The sequence below is a fragment of the Triticum dicoccoides genome, chromosome 4A, assembly GCF_002162155.2.
Source record: "Triticum dicoccoides isolate Atlit2015 ecotype Zavitan chromosome 4A, WEW_v2.0, whole genome shotgun sequence".
Classification (NCBI taxonomy): domain Eukaryota; kingdom Viridiplantae; phylum Streptophyta; class Magnoliopsida; order Poales; family Poaceae; genus Triticum; species Triticum dicoccoides.
The window spans coordinates 291461086-291479365 of NC_041386.1; positions in this window are offsets into that span (position 1 = coordinate 291461086).

The following is an 18280-nucleotide window of genomic DNA, read 5'->3' on the forward strand; positions in this document are numbered from 1 at the left end:
CGAGGGAGTAGTCATCGGTACGTGCCTGCCAAGCGTTCATAACGTCTTGTTCTGCAGGGAGAACAGGTGCGTCACCCAGCGGTGCTTGTAGGACATAATCTTTCTTGGCAGCTATGAGGATGATCCTCAGGTTCCGGATCCAGTCCGTGTAGTTGCTGCCATCGTCTTTCAGCTTGGTTTTCTCTAGGAACGCATTGAAGATGAGGACTACGTTGGCCATTTGATCTACAAGACATATTGTAAAATTTTTAGACTAAGTTCATGATAATTAAGTTCATCTAATCAAATTGTTCAATGAACTCCCACTTAGATAGACATCCCTCCTGTAATCTAAGTATAACATGATCCGAGTTAACTAGGCCGTGTCTGATCATCACGTGAGACGGACTAGTCAACATCAGTGAACATCTTCATGTTGATCGTATCTTCTATACAACTCATGCTCGACCTTTCGGTCTTCTGTGTTCCGAGGCCATGTCTGTACATGCTAGGCTCGTCAAGTCAACCTAAGTGTTTGCATGTGTAAATCTGTCTTACACCCGTTGTATGTGAACGTTGGAATCTATCACACCCGATCATCACGTGGTGCTTCGAAACAATGAACTGTTGCAACAGTGCACAGTTAGGGGGAATACTTTCTTGAAATTATTATGAGGGATCATCTTATTTACTACCGTCGTTCTAAGCAAACAAGATGTACAAAACATGATAAACATCACATGCAATCAAATAATAACAGTGACATGATATGGCCAATATCACATAGCTCCTTTGATCTCCATCTTGGGGCTCCATGATCATCTTGTCACCGGCATGACACCATGATCTCCATCATCATGATCTCCATCATCGTGTCTCCATGAAGTTGCTCGCCAACTATTACTTATACTACTATGGCTAACGCGTTTAGCAATAAAGTAAAGTAATTTACATGCCATTTCTCAATGACACGCAGGTCATACAAAAAATAAAGACAACTCCTATGGCTCCTCCCGGTTGTCATACTCATCGACATGCAAATCGTGATTCCTATTACAATAGCATGAACATCTCATACATCACATATATTTCATTCATCATTCATCACAACTTTGGCCATATCATATCACAAAGCACTTGCTGCAAAAACAAGTTAGACATCCTCTAATTGTTGTTGCAAGTTTTACGTGGCTGAAAAAAGGGCTCTAGCAAGAACGTTTTCTTACCTACGTTAAAGCCACAACTTGATTTGTCAACTTGTATTTACCCTTCATAAGGACCCTTTTCATCGAATCTGCTCCAACTAAAGTGGGAGAAATAGACACCCGCCAGCCACCTTATGCAACCTGTGCATGTTAGTCGGTGGAACCGGTCTCATGTAAGCGTACGTGTAAGGTTGGTCCGGGCCGCTTCATCCCACAATACCGTTGAAGCAAGATAAGACTAGTAGCGGCAAGAAAGTTGACAACATCAACGCCCACAACAAATTGTGTTCTACTCGTGCAAGAGAACTACGCATAGACCTAGCTCATGATGCCACTGTTGGGGAACGTTGCAGAAAACAAAAATTTTCCTATGGTTTCCCCAAGATCCATCTAGGAGTTCATCTAGCAACGAGTGATCGGATTGCATCTACATACCTTTGTAGATCACGCGCGGAAGCGTTCAAAGAACGGGGATGAGGAAGTCGTACTCGACGTGATCCAAATCACCGGAGATCCTAGCGCCAAACGGACGGCACCTCCGCGTTCAACACACGTACGGTCAGCGTGACGTCTCCTCCTTCTTGATCCAGCAAGGGGAAAGGAGAGGTTGAGGAAGATGGCTCCAGCAGCAGCACGACGGCGTGGTGGTGATGGAGTTGCAGTACTCCGGCAGGGCTTCGCCAAGCACTATGGAGGAGGAGGATGTGTTGAAGAGGGAGAGGGAGACACCAAAGGCGTGGTGTGAGAGGCCCTCCTTCCCCCACTATATATAGGGAGCCTAGGGGGGGCGCCGTCCCTAGGAGATGCAATCTCCTAGGGGGCGGCGGCCAAGGGAGGAATCCCTCCTCCCCAAGGCACCTAGGAGGTGCCTTCCCCCTTTAGGACTCTTCCTTTCTTGATCTCTTGGCTCATGGGCCTCTTGGGGCTGGTGCCCTTGGCCCATACAGGCCAAGGCGCACACCCCTACAGCCCATGTGGCCCCCCGGGGCAGGTGGCCCCACCCGGTGGACCCCCGGGACCCTTCCGGTGGTCCCGGTACAATACCGGTGACCCCGAAACATGTCCCGATGCCCGAAATAGCACTTCCTATATATAATTCTTTACCTCCGGACCATTCCAGAACTCCTCGTGACATCCGGGATCTCATCCGGGACTCCGAACAACATTCAGGTTACTGCATATACATATCCCTACAACCCTAGCGTCACCGAACCTTAAGTGTGTAGACCCTACGGGTTCGGGAGACATGTAGACATGACCGAGACGACTCTCCGGCGAATAACCAACAGCGCGATCTGGATACCCATGTTGGCTCCCACATGCTCCTTGATGATCTCATCGGATGAACCACGATGTCGAGGATTCAATCAATCCCGCATACAATTCCCTTCGTCAATCGGTATGTTACTTGCCCGAGATTCGATCGTCGGTATCCCTATACCACGTTCAATCTCGTTACCGGCAAGTCACTTTACTCGTACCGTAATGCATGATCCCGTGACCAGACACTTGGTCACTTTGAGCTCATTATGATGATGCATTACCGAGTGGGCCCAGTGATACCTCTCCGTCATATGGAGTGACAAATCCCAGTCTTAATCCGTGTCAACCCAACAGTCACTTTCGGAGATACCCGTAGTATACCTTTATAGTCACCCAGTTATGTTGTGACATTTGGTACACCCAAAGCACTCCTACGGTATCCGGGAGTTACACGATCTCATGGTCTAAGGAAAAGATACTTGACATTGGAAAAACTCTAGCAAACGAACTATACGATCTTATGCTATGTTTAGGATTGAGTCTTGTCCATCACATCATTCTCCTAATGATGTGATCTCGGTATCAATGACATCCAATGTCCATAGTCAGGAAACCATGACTATCTGTTGATCAACGAGCTAGTCAACTAGAGGCTTACTAGGGACATGTTGGTGTCTATTATTCACACATGTATTACGATTTCCGGATAACACAATTATAGCATGAATAAAGACAATTATCATGAACAAGGAAATATAATAATAATGCTTTTATTATTGCCTCTAGGTCATATTTCCAACATGAACCCCTTGACAGTTCGCCTTGAATAAAACTCCTCCAGCAAGGCCCAACCTTGGTTTTACCATTTGCCACCTAGCCTTTTCCCTTGGGTTTCACGGACTCAAGGGTAATTTTTACTTTAAACCCCCGGGCCAGTGCTCCTCTGAGTGTTGGTCCAAACTAGAGCCTTTTGCAGCGCCCCCTCGGGGAAACTCGAGGTTTGGTTTTAGTTGTACGGAGCGCTCATCTGAGTTTGCCCTGAGAACGAGATATGTGCAGCTCCTATCGGGATTTGTCGGCACATCAGGCGGCTTTGCTGGTTTAGTTTTTACCATTGTCGAGATGTCTTGTAACCGGGATTCCGAGTCTGATCGGATTGTCTTGGGAGAAGGAATATCCTTCGTTGACCGTGAGAGCTTGTGATGGGCTAAGTTGGGACACCCCTGCAGGGATTTGAACTTTCGAAAGCCGTGCCCGCCGTTATGGGCAGATGGGATTTTGTTAATGTCCGGTTGTAGATAACCTTAAACTTAACTTAATTAAAATGAATCAACAGAGTGTGTGGTCGTGATGGTCTCTTTTCGGCGGAGTCCGGGAAGAGAACACGGTCTCGTGTTATGCTTGAACGTAGGTTGTTCTAGGATCACTTCTTGATCATAGTTTCTCGACCGTTCCTTTGCCTTCTCTTCTCACTCTCATTTGCGTATGTTAGCCACCATATATGCTAGTGCTTGCTGCAGCTCCACCTCATACTTTTACCCTTCCCATAAGCTTAAATAGTCTTGATCGCAAGGCTGTGAAATTGCTGGGTCTCCGTGACTCACAGATTACTTCCAAAACCAGATGTAGGGACCGATGATACCACTCCAGGGGATTCAACCGAGCTCAAGTGGGAGTTCGATGAGGACTCAGGACGATACTACGTTTCCTTTCCGGACAATCAGTAGTGGTGCCCAGTTGGGGCGATCGGGAACTTTGTCGCATTTGGGGTTGTTCTTTATTTTGGTTCCGTAGTCGGACCTTGATTGTATCTGGATAATGTAATGATATTTATGCTATTGTGTGACGTGGCGAGTGTAAGCCAAGTATGTACCTCTTTTCCTTATTCATCACATGGGTTGTTGTGAAGATTACCTCACTTGCGAAATTGCTTACAATGTGGTTATGCCTCTAAGTCGTGCTTCGACACGTGGGAGATATAGCCGCATCATGGGCGTTACAATAGCACTCTCCAATAAAAAATGGCAGCAATTCGCGTGAGCGCTAAAGCTTCTATTTTTCAGCAAGATCAACAAGACTTTCCCCAAGTCTTCCCAACGGTTCTACTTGGCACAAACACTAATTAAAACATAAAAACTCAATCATAACAGAGGATAGATGATTAATTTATTACTAAACAAGAACAGAAATCAAGGAACAAAAATAAAATTGGGTTGCCTCCCAACAATCGCTATCGTTTAACGCCCCTAGCTAGGCATGATGATTTCAATGATGCTCACATAAAAGATAAGAATTGAAACATAAGGAGTGCATCTTAAAGAATATGATTAGCACATTTAAGCCTAACCCATTACCTATGTATAGGGATTTTGTGAGCAAACAACTTGTGGGAACAAGAATCAACTTGCATAGGAAGGTAAAACAAGCATAGCTTCAAAACATTAAGCACATAGAGAGGAAACTTGATATTATTGCAATACCTACAAGCATAAGTTCCTCCCTCATAATAATTTTCAGTAGCATCATGAATTAATTCAACAATATAACCATCAGCTAAAGCATTCTTTTCATGATCTACAAGCATAGAAAATTTACTACTCTCCACATAAGCAAGATTCTTCTCATTCGGAATAGTGGAAGTATCATAAGAAACTCGAATACTATAAATTGTTTCCACATTAAAAGAGTAATGTTCAGAAAAATGGTGATCATAATCATGACAAGTTTTATAAATATAATCATCACTACTTTTTATAGCATATGTATCATCACAATAATTATCATAAGTAGCAACTTTGTTCTCATCATAATCAATTGAAGCCTCTTCCAAGATAGTGGAATCATCACTAAATAAAGTCATGACCTCTCCAAATCCACTTTCATAATTATCAAAATAAGTAGGAGGCATGCTATCATCATAATAAATTTGCATATCAAAACTTGGGAGACTACAAATATCATATTCATTAAACATAGCCTCCCCAAGCTTGGGACTGACATTAATTGCAGCAAATATATTCTCAAAAACATCATCTTCGTCAAACATAGCATCCCCAAGCTTGGGCCTTTTCATATCATAAGCATAATCACTTTCATCATTAATAGTATGGATAGCGCCAATAGTATAGCAATTATCATATTCTTCCAAGCAAGTGCCAAAAAGATTTTCAAGATCATAAGAAGTATCATTATCTTCCACAATTATATTTTCATGAGGCACAATAGTAATAGGAGCAGCATTATTTGTGAGAGATATCTTTTTACCTCTCTTCCTTTTTCTTTTCTTCTTCTTCTTCTTCACCACATCATGTGTGGGTTCAATCCTCTTTTTGGAGCTCCTTATTAATGAGATTGGTTGAATAGGAGGCTCCTCCTTGTTACTTGATTCATCATAAGAAATAATAGGATGGTATTGGGAAGTCTCTTCCCTTCCATTAGTATTATCTTCTTCTTCTATTTCTTTTCTTTTCTTTATGTAGTTGGCAATATAAGGATTTTCAATACAATTCACCGCACAATACATATAAATTTCCTCTAGATCAAAGCCAAGAAGTTTATCACGGGCAAATACTGGAAGATAGTTAGTTATACATTTCATTTCTTCATAACCCATAAGCAAAGTAAGTTCATTATGATGTGCAAGGGAAATCAAGTCATCACAACTTTTGGACACGATTAGATCATGAAACAATTTGCATCGGATAGTTAAATGACCCCGTTCATTGCAAAGTTCACAAGTATGGCCAAGAAAATTTAAATTTTTGGCACAAACATCTAGCCTTTCTTGCAACAATTTAGTTTCTAAATGCTTATGCCTCTTGCAACATCTATCTTCCCTATTTGGTGTGTACTTGCAAACCCAATGCACTCCACAAAAATTGACATGTTTATAGGAGACATTTTCATCATAACTAGTGCAATCATCATTAGTACTATGGATATTCAAGGAGTTCATACTAACAACATTGCAATCATGCTCATCATTCAAAGATTTAGTGCCAAACATTTTATAGACTTCTTCCTCTAGCACTTGAGCACAATTTTCCTTCCCATCATACTCATGAAAGATATTAAAAAGATGAAGCGTATGAGGCAAACTCAATTCAATATTTTTTTGTAGTTTTCTTTTATAAACTAAACTAGTGATAAAACAAGAAACTAAAAGACTTGATTGCAAGATCTAAAGATATACCTTCAAGCGCTAACCTCCCCGGCAACGGCGCCAGAAAAGAGCTTGATATCTACTACACAAACTTCTTCTTGTAGACCTTGTTGGGCCTCCAAGTGCAGAGGTTTGTAGGACAGTAGCAAATTTCCCTCAAGTGGATGACCTAAGGTTTATCAATCCATAGGAGGCGTAGGATGAAGATGGTCTCTCTCAAGCAACCCTGGAACCAAATAACAAAGAGTCTCTTGTGTCCCCAACACACCCAATACAATGGTAAATTGTCTAGGTGCACTAGTTCGGCGAAGAGATGGTGATACAAGTGGTATATGGATGGTAGATAAAGGTTTTTGTAATCTGAAAATATAAAAACAGTAAGGTAACTAATGATAAAAGTGAGCACAAACGGTATTGCAATGCGTTGAAACAAGGCCTAGGGTTCATACTTTCACTAGTGCAAGTTCTCTCAACAATAATAACATAATTGGATCACATAACTATCCCTCAACATGCAACAAAGAGTCACTCCAAAGTCACTAATAGCGGAGAACAAACGAAGAGATTATGGTAGGGTACGAAACCACCTCAAAGTTATTCTTTCCAATCAATCCGTTGGGCTAATCCTATAACTGTCACGAACAACCCTAGAGTTCGTACTAGAATAACACCTTAAGACACAAATCAACCAAAACCCTAATGTCACCTAGATACTCCAATTTCACCTGAAGTATCTGTGGGTATGATTATACGATATGCATCACACAATCTCAGATTCATCTATTCAACCAACACAAAGAACTTCAAAGAGTGCCCCAAAGATTCTACTGGAGAGTCAAGACGAAAACGTGTGCCAACCCCTATGCATAGGTTCATGGGCGGAACCCGCAAGTTGATCACCAAAACATACATCAAGTGGATCAATAGAATACCCCATTGTCACCACGGGTATCCCACACAAGACATACATCAAGTGTTCTCAAATCCTTAAAGATTCAATCCGATAAGATAACTTTAAAGGGAAAACTCAATCCATTACAAGAGAGTAAAGGGGGGAGAAAACATCATAAGATCCAACTATAATAGCAAAACTCACGATACATCAAGATCGTACCACCTCAAGAACACGAGAGAGAGAGAGAGAGATCAAACACATAGCTACTGGTACATACCCTCAGCCCCGAGGGAGAACTACTCCCTCCTCGTCATGGAGAGCACCGAGATGATGAAGATGGCCATCGGAGAAGGATTCCACCTCTGGCAGGGTGCCGGAACGGGTCTAGATTGGCTTTCGGTGGCTACGGAGGATTCTGGCGGCTGAACTCTCGATCTATCGTGTTCCCCGATAGTTTTAGGGTATATGGATATATATAGGCGGAAGAAATACATCAGGGGAGCCATGAGGGGCCCACGAGGGTGGAGGGCGTGCCCCGGGGGGTGGGCACGCCCCCCTGCCTCGTGCTCTCCTGAATATAGTCATACATGCTTATGGGAAAGAACTTTCATGACATCTTTTGTCCTACCCTCCCGTGGCAGCGGGGTCCTATCGGAAACTAAGGGATATTAAGGCCTCCTTTTAATAGAGTACCAGAACAAAGCATTCACTTAGTGAATCGGGAGATGACGTGGTGAGTACCCCCTAGTCCAGGACACCGTCAGTAGCCCCCTGAACATGTCTTCAAGTTGGGTATGCTCCTCGATTCTTCCCAATTGTTCTTCATCTTCGGTCGTCGGTCTTGAAAACTGGTTCAACAAATCTTCTCATCTTCCATCTTACGGATCGCCGAAGTGAACCGAAGAGTCTATAGTTGGGTATCCGAGGAGCCCCTTTAAGTTTTCGGTGACTTGGGCGACCACCGCACTCACTGCAAAGCAGGGGTGAAGGATCGGAGGCCCTTGGTGCCTCCGCGCACGTTGGTCGATCCAGCCGGAGGGGCGGCGCCTGGCATGGAAGCCGAACGAAGAGACGAAGCAGGTAGAGAGATAGGGCGGACGGAAAGGCGGAGCTAAAGGGAGCACCTCTAGGATTGTTACTACCGGTCAGCCGAGTTAGTACCTTAGACTGGGTGAAGCCGAAAGCTAGCAATCTTAAAGGATATAATTGGTAGGCAACGACGGAAGTGAAAATTTATGTTCACTAAAGACCACATAGTTCGGGAACTTTCCCCAAACTAAATCCTCAATATTTTTCTCCCGCATTGATCAGAGGTGAGGTTTCATGATCATGGTCGGCATAACAACCCAAAGAAAGGAACCGATACCGAGACTATTTTATTTGGAAGATGTCTTTTACATTACATAGTAATATAACATTCTCTCCGCATGCCCTTGTTTATAAAACCGTATTGCCGGATTACCTTGTTTGTCGTAAATCTTTGCCCTCATAAAGGCTTTATAAAGTGCGACAAACACTCCCCGGCTACTGGCTGAGGAGGTGAATTCTTATCTTGTGCTAACTCACATGTTCACATACACATCATGATGGATGATGTGTACATTTACCACACACACAATTTGTTTCATTTGTGTATATGTTGTGTAGGTACCCATGCTTACTTGTCAACCTCAAAATCCCATGAGTTGGTGATGAGGACATCAATACCATTGTTACACCCATAGCCCCTGCTGTCGGTTCTATATCCGGCATATCTCGTAGTAGGGCTCCTAAGCTAGGCGTCTGGGAGCGATGGTAACATGGACACATGATTTTTCCCAGGTTCGGGCTCTCTTGAAGAGATAATACCCTACGTCCTACTTTTGATTGTATTGGTATAAGGATAGTACATAGTACATGTATCTACCACGAGATTGTAGTAATGAATATAAGATGATCTATTGACTAGCCTAGCCTCGGTTTATATAACACACTAGGAAAATTGTCCATGCGTTGCAACGGGAGAAAATAGCATCCCTACATTATCCTTCCTTCAACTAAAGTAACATAGCTTGCAAGGCACGAGAATCAGGTTGTGCAGATGTGGTAGACATGAAACATTTTTTTCTGAATTCTCGAGTGCGGAAGTTCGTCGGCTTGTTTTCGAGCACCCTCATATTGAGTTAGTGCCTAGGTGATGTAATCTTTAATGGGGTCTTGTTAACGTGGAAACCGTTGAAGAGGAGGTAAACATGTGCCACAAAGAGATAATTATTTTTCAACAGAGAAATTGATAGTATTTTCATGGCTTGATTTTCTAAGGCGCAACTATGAAATATTCTTTTACCGAGCAATCTCGTGTTGTTGATGGACCCTGCCCAATTTAGGCAGATGAATCATGCACCTTGTCTTGACCTAGACCTATACATAGTTTGTTCCAAGACCCATAAAATAGTAAGTTACTAACCAGTCAAGCTGTGAAATTTGACAAGACAAAACCATGTGTGGAGGCAAATTAGGCCTTTAGTTTCTGCTATCTCCATGATGCTCTCTCATTGTGCACACATCCATCCTATAACATCAACAATCAGAACCAAGTAGTTGTTTGAGATCATCAACATTGACATGCAGAACCAACAAACCAAGGTACATGAAACTATGTTGTGTTCAGTTTTGCCCAAGTTTACACATGTACACGGATCTAGGACAAATCGATCCAGTCTTGCTTTCCTATAAGATTTGCATGTAGATCAAGCTGGTATATGCAGAACCTAGCTCGTGTACATAGCTATAGAAAACTTAATGAGATTGAGCTTTGCACAACAACACACATGCACACATCGAGGAGGAAACTGAAAGGAGTACAAAAGAGTCATTCTTCATTGTATTTGGTTAGGATCCAAGCAGGGCCGGATAGCGGCCGCCCTCCACGCCAATTACAGGAAGGCCCTCCACACAAATACACTCAGGTGCCTTAGAAAAACTCTCCTTTAATTAGGGGGTTTCTTGGCTTTTTCTTGAACAATCACCAATTAGCAATTTCACCTAATCTCCTTTAATACTTGTTTTCTTAAATGCCCTCTTTTAAATTTATGCAGCAAGCATGGCATTATGAATCTCATTAATTTCCCACAAGTTAATTAGCCCGAATTTCATCTAATTAGTCCACATAGGACGCACCGCATCATTCTTTTCCTTCCTTCTAGTATAATTAGTGCCCATGTAGTATGGATATTCCTTCCTTCCTATTTTAATTGGCCCACCATATTTCTTTTCTTCCCAGGACACATTGCCCACTAATTTTCTTCCTTCCTTCTTTCTTCGTTTCCTTTTAATTAGCCCACATAGTATGGATGTATATATCTTTCATTCCCTAGACTCATTTTCCTTCCTTCCTTAGCCGACTTATCAAGCTGGTTGAGAAAGTGTAACTCTAAGACGTATATATGTTGGTGCTTTCAGTTGTAAGGGGGCGAGGTGGTACTATTGAATAAGAAAAGTAAACGTCTTGAGTACACATGAGCTAATATTGCTTAGTTGGTAGGTGTGTATGGTATGGTTTCAGAGATCGTGAGTTCAATTCCCGACGCAAGTAAATGTCCTTTTTTTCCAACATATCCGACCAGGCCCACCTTGGCCCATGCGGGGATGCACGAAATAAGCTATGTGCGGCCCATGCGGGGAATTTTGGTTGAGATGGACGGACGGAACGAAGACCGACAAAAATTTGGGAGTAACCAATTAGTACCACCTCGCGTATATATTTTATATTTATAAACTGAAAGCGTAAATTCATGAAAAGAAGTGTATTGTGATGGTGAACCCATGGAGTCAATCCGTGCTTTAGTATTATAGGGAAAGATTAGAGGCCTACGGTATAGAGGAGTCCTTGTCTTGGGCGACAAGTCTTTTGGAATCCTCCTTGTATGCGGGATGGGCTGCCCGAAGTGGCCCATAAGTGAACCGCCATGGGGGTCCTCGGCCCGATCCAGCTGGTCTGGAGATGACGTGGTGAGTACCCCCTTGTCCAGGACACCGTTAGTAGCCCCCTGAACCAGTCTTCAAGTCGGGTACGCTCCTCAATTCTTCCGAATTGTTCTTCATCTTCGGTCGTCGATTTTGAAACCTGGTTCAACAAATCTTCTCATCTTCCATCTTGAGGATCGCCGAAGTGAATCCAAAGAGTCTACACATCGGGTATCCGAGGAGCCCCTTTAAGTTTTCGGCCTTTAGCAATGCCTTGTTATTTTTTATGCCACACCTCGGGTTTGAAGTTGTTCCCATGCGGCGGTGTCCTCTTGCGTCCGAGCTCCCACGCCGGACTGCATTCGAGATATCTTTTGTAGCCGAGCACCAATGCCGGACTGCTTCCGAGCTTCAACGCCGGAATGTATCTGAGATCCAACACCGGACTATATCCGAAGTGTCATAGATTACCTCAGTCTTGAAAAAGTTAAAAGGGTAGAATCAAGCTTAATGCCGGAGATGCCCTCTATGGAGCCAGCCACTTGCAACCGAGCTTTATGCGGGACTGGTTCTGAGGTATCTTTTGCAGTCGAGCACCAATGCAGAACTGTATCTGGGCTCCAGCACCGAACTGTATCTGAGGTCATGCACCACCTCGGCCATGAGCTGATTTATATGAATATAATTCCGATTTGTGCAATGTATTATCTACCAAGATGTATAGCCGGTAGCCCTCAAGGTGAGTGTTGGCCTAATATCCAGGATGCACCTAAAGAATAAAATCAAACCGCTAACCCTAGTAGCCCCTGAGACTGAGGCTGATTCGTGAAATTGGCCTAAGGATCAATTCCCTGCTCGGCAACATACTTAGGAATAGAAGCGCGATGTAATATATTAGAGGAAATAGTGATCGGTGAACGGGCCCTTGAGAGAGGGTTTTGAGAAGTCGCTGTAATATATTAACTTCAACCTCCTCAGCTAGTAGCCGGGGAGTGTTTGTCGCACTTTATAAAGCCTTTATGAGGGCAAAGATTTACGACAAACAAGGTAATCCATCCATACGGTTTTATAAACAAAGGCATGCGGAGAGAATGTTATATTACTATGTAATGTAAAAAAACATCTTCCAAAGAAAATAGTCTCGCTATCGGTTCCTTTCTTTGGGTTGTCATGCCGACCATGATCATGAAACCTCACCGCGATCAATGCATTTGAAAAATATTGAGGATTTAGTTTGGGGAAATTTCCCGAACTATGTGGTCTTTAGTGAACCTAAATTTTCACTTCCGTCGTTGCCTACAAATTATATCCTTTAAGATTGCTAGCTTTCGGCTTCACCTAGTCTAAGGTACTTACTCGGATGACCCAGTAGTAACAATCCCAGAGGTGCTCCCTCTACCGCCTAGCCGAACAATCGGGAATGTAGGGGTAAGCACAGGAGTCAGGCAATCCAGCTTGGCGAAAATCTTAAGTCAAATTGATTCATATTTATGGCTTTATAACGATAATTACGGAAGGCAGCACTTGTATACTGAATACAAACACTGATGATATATGTTTATTTTGACTCCGTTGCAACTGTTTATCAGTTGAAAGTGGCCCATCGTTGGCTTCTACCCCTTTGTAGATACTACACAGGGTGTTTCCGCGGTAACAAGACAACCCTTAGCTGATGTCTCGGAGCCCAGAGGCAGTTGTGTTAGAGGAAACAAGGCAATTAGATATGCGGGCTTTACATCTTTCACTTAGTCATAGGAGCTTTAAACTAGGGAAGTTAGCTACGAGCCCCAAAGTGTTTGGCACTGATCGAAGTCTAGCAATTAACACTTCAGCTAATGTTATGAAAGGCCCATCGTTTAATATGGGGTAATCAGTATCGATCTATAGTTTGCCATCGTCATTGGATCGTTGACCAGTTTACGCCCATTGTGACAGTTAGTTTTCGGCTTTCTCCACCGAGGTGCTTAACTATTCGAGCTCGAAGAACCATCGCAGTGTTCCTCCCTTTGCACACCTAGCCGAACAAAGCGAAACGTAGGAGGCAAGAACAGGAGCCGGGCAACCCAACTATTGACCGAAGACACAATTCGAAACTGATGCATATATAGCAATATCCAAGAGTGTTTTTGCCGAATCTCTAAAGGTGTCCAGCGTTGCACTGCGAGACTTATGTTGGAAACACACAAATAGTTTAAAAGTGCCATAGGCTTGGAAAACCAAAAACTCCAGTAAAAACTTTATGGCGGAACTAAATCAAGTCATTTGGTGCCAATCCGAAAATTGGTCTTATTTTTGTGCTTTCGTCGTGCATTAATATGACACATTCGATCTCAAGACTTCAAGCGGGTCAGCCTACGGCTGCAACCTCCTATCCTGAAGGCGGAGTACTGCTTGTTTGGCCAGTTTAGCGAACTAAACTCGAGCAGCATTAGAGAGAAAACAGGCTATCCGGCTATTGACCACACACTCGAGTCAAGAAAGGAGTGGTAGAAAAAGACTTTGCAACAACTAGGAAGAAAACAATTATTATAGAATGGCTCATACAAATTTAAGAGCCCCAGTTAACTTGGGTAAAGGAAGTGTTTTTAACAAATAAGTTTTTTAACAAACTAGGTTTTTGTTTAACATAAATATAAAGTTTGGTCGAACCGAACGAGAATTAAAAAATTCTGAGCATGGAAGCGACTTAGCTAGTTAATGAGCTCGGTGTCGATGCGCAGCCCGTGCTTATGGCGGGATGAGGTCCTAGACCCCCAAGCCGGTCCCGGTGTGGCGGAGCAAAGAGCTCGGCATACCGAAGTGGTGACATAGCACGACCAATGTGGCGAGGTGGAACCCCCAGTCCGGCCGAGGCGACAGAGCAGGCCGGCAGTATGACGCCGGAGTCCCCGGCGTGGTTTAATGAAGTGATGATGAAGCCACCGGTCCAGCCGAGGTGGCGTGGTACATCGATACACCGAGGTGACAGTGCTGCCCAACCCAGATCATTTACCTATGCATAGAAAATAGTGCAAGCAGAATATAATAGTAATAATAATAAATTAAAAAATCATTGCATAATTAATAATTTATGCAAAGTGAGTAATAAAATAAATATGGCCCATGTGCCGAACACTCGATAAGGTAGAGCTCTCTCAGCGATGCCGAAATCCCCAAGGCAACCGAACATGTTGGTATGGCAATTCTACCAACAAGGTGATCACTCGAGTCGATTTATGCCGATTGGGACGACAACGTCGGCTTGCCGAAGTGACCGCGTGATGCAGTCGAAGTCGACTACCTACACGTGTAAAATAGTGCAGTCCAAAAATAATTATATAAATATATAAAAAATCCTTGCATAATTAATTTATGCAAAATAAATTTTAAAGAGATGTGGCCTGGCGTCAAAGCCAATGTCGATGTGTGGCGTCGGCGTGGCAAAGCCTGAATTTGCAGGGCGGTCCTAGTTCCCGATGTAGTGTTCGCCGAATTGTAGATGGGAAAATGACCGAACCATCATCCAATCATCGTTAATGCAGCCAGCATTTGACAGTCCTGTGTATAGAGGATGGAACAAACCAGAGTAATATTCCTCGGGAAAAATAAGCCCATGCAAGCAAAAAATTAGTTGGAATAATAGCACCTGGTTTATTTGTTGTAGCAATCGAAAGAGACACAAGCAGGCATTCATGGATTTGCATCTAGCAATAGTACTAGTGCTAGCGCTAGCTTGATGTTGTGTGCGTGTGCTCGGCCGGGACGCGGCGAAGCGAAGCCCCCGCTCTAGCTAACGTGTCAAAGTTGGTCGGATGGTGACGCCAAAGTCTCTGGAGTAGGCTGATGAAGAGATGGCGAAGCTCCCGGTCCAGCCGAGGTGATGGAACAGGTCGGTGTGGTAACGTTGCAGCCACCGTCCTAGCCAAGGTGTTGAAGCGGTTCGGTGTGATAGACATTGGTTTGAAGAAGCTACGGCTTGGCCATGCCGACGCTGGTCATAACTTGTGACGCGGTCAAAGCCGGATTGATGAAGTGATCGAGCGGCGATGTCGGCGCGCCTGACCCGTGCTATCCGTGGGGTGACAATGTTGGTGATGATTTAGACTTCATGATGCAAACTCTCATTCGGCTTGCCGAGATGATGATTCGATAAGGTTAGGCTTGGCTCGATGAAGCGATGATCTATCTAGCGCCGGTTGGCAGACGTGGAGCAAGGGCTGGTTTGACACCGGCACGATGGTGAAGATTACCTCTGAAAAGGAGCAAAATTTGTGAGCATGTGTTCGGAAGCAAAACACAATACCCTAGAAAGAGATTCTTCCAAAAAGGTTGTCCAGTATCCTATTCATGAAAAAAGATGAACTCGGGTCGAATTAGTATTCGCGCAGAAAACAGATCTGAAAAGTGATGCACTAATCGGAAGGTTCCCGGAGTTTGAACGGTTGGATCAAGCTAAAATTTTGAGAGGTAGTAGATATGGAAATTATGCACATGATGAACGGATTCGGGGCTCCGCGGAGCCTTGAGAGGTTCGAACACTGGGTGCGTACGAAGAACTCACACTTCCCAACCTGCTGGCCCAACGATTCCACGGTCTAGCTCGACGAACCTGAGGGAAAAGGGACACAATGGTTTATCCTGGTTCGGGCCACCTTGCGGTGTAATACCCTACTCCAGCTTTGTGGCGGATTGCCTCGTGGGGCTGATGGTGAACTAGTACAGTGGATGAACTGCCTCATGAGGTGAGGTGTTCTTGAGCTCGATGAGCTAGTGAGGTGGTCAGGGTGGAATGGATCCGATCCCTCCTTCTCTCTGCTAGCTAGGTCCTATTTATAGTGGCCTTGGTCCTCTTCCCAAATGTAGGCGGGAAGGGATCCCACAACGGCCAAATTCAAAGGGGGACAACTAGTACAAGTTATCCTAACAAAAGTAGTCTTCGCGTGCAAAGGCTCTGGTGGTGACCCTATAGTGGGCTCCGCGATAACATTCGTCCTGTCGTCCCAACGGTCCTGGTCTTGTTGCCTCAATATGGAAACCTTTGCTTGATTCCTCGGGACTCCGCATGTAACGCCCCGAGACCGACGCTTCAGAAGACTTCCAGCTATTCCGAGTTTCGTCGTGTGATTTGTTTTATTTGTTGCATTCATCCTTGCATCATGTGCATTGCATCATGTCATCATGCCATCATATCATTAATTTTTAAAACCTCAACTAAATAAATTGTATGGATTTTTCGATCCATTTAAATCGAGGGACTCACATGGTGACTTCTCTTTATAACATATCCTCCAATATTAGGGAGCTATATTAAATATTCCATTGTTTCGGAAATCACCTTAACACACTTGCAAAATATCCCAATGCCTTTATTATCTTAATTCTTGGTCTCCAACTTTGCCATTTATTCTTTCATCATCTTCCGGAGCTCCACCAAAAATCTCAACATTTTGGCTACTCCTAAAGTCTAGACTCCATTCAAACTCCTTCGGTGCAAGTTAAATAATTTTAGATTTAACTTCTCCTATTTTGTTGGAACCATTTTTGTTGGGTTGGAAATATTCCGTAAAGCCTTACAAATATGTCCCACCATTTTTTTCTTGTTCTTGGCCTTTTCTTTTAATTCTTTTGAATGCTCTCTATTTTTTTCTGCTAAAGAGGTAGAGAGAAGGAGCCCAACAGCCTGGGCCTCTTGGACCTCCCAGGCCCAGCCGCCGGCCTCTAAGGCCCATCGGCGCCCTACCGACCGAACCCTAGCCCCGCTAGCCCGACTCCCTCGTCCTCTCGATCTCTCTCGATCTCCTCCCTCACGCCGCCATCTTCCTCTCCTCGTTCCCCTCTGCTGCCACCCACGCACACCCATCGGCCGATCCCCTCTCCCTCTCCTCCCTCGCGCCGCCAGAGGAGGCCCTCTCCTCGATCTCCTCCTTCCCCTCCTGTGTGCCTCCACCTCGCCCTTCCTTCTCCCCCGCGTCGCCATCGCCTCCCTCCGCCGTTCGCCTCCTGCAGCCCGAGCGCCTCGACTCAGCGCCGCCCCGCCATGGATGCCGCCCTGGACGCCGAGCTCCTCCGCATCATCCCTGCCTCGACCCTGCTTTGCCTCTGCTCCGTCGCCGGACTGCTGCCCTCCGTCGCGCCCATCCATCCTTCCATCTCCCTGTGCCGCGTCTCGACGGCATGGAGGCCCGAGCTTCGGCTGGGAGCAGCCGCAGCTACGTGGCGCCCCACCTCTAAACGGTCGCGCATCGATGGCCATGTCTCCGCCGCCTCCTACCTAGTCTGCATCCCCGTCGCTCCTCCGTGGCCTTCTGCCCGAGCCACCACGACCACGTGCGCCTCCTTCATGGTTGCCGTGCTGTCTTTTTTTCATGCCTCGTCCTGCTGCTGTTGGTGCCTCGTGAGCCGCCGATGTCCTCGAGCTGCTCTGTCCGATAGGGCTCCCCTCCAAGACGAGCTGGCTGCCCCGTTGGCCTTGCTGCCTTTGTCGTGGCCAAGTCAACCCAGACGCCCGGAGTCCATCTTTGGTTGCACACCAAGTCGGCCATGCCTTGCTGCCTCCTGTACACTGTTGGTCAACAGTGGATGCACGCCAAGTACTTCGACTACAGCCGGTGTGATTTTTGTCAAGTCCGACTACGACGTGCACGACTACATTCGATGTGGATTTCGTCAAGTACCCATTCGGATATGCCAAGTTCGACCCATGGGCGTCAAGTTCCTCTCCGAAACATGAACCACTACTGTCGAGCCGAACATCTACGAACCGTGTACAACTACCGTCGCCGTGTACCACTACTTCCACTACCGTCGTGAGAACGTCTACTTCCGCTACGGCCGAGTACAACTACTTCCACT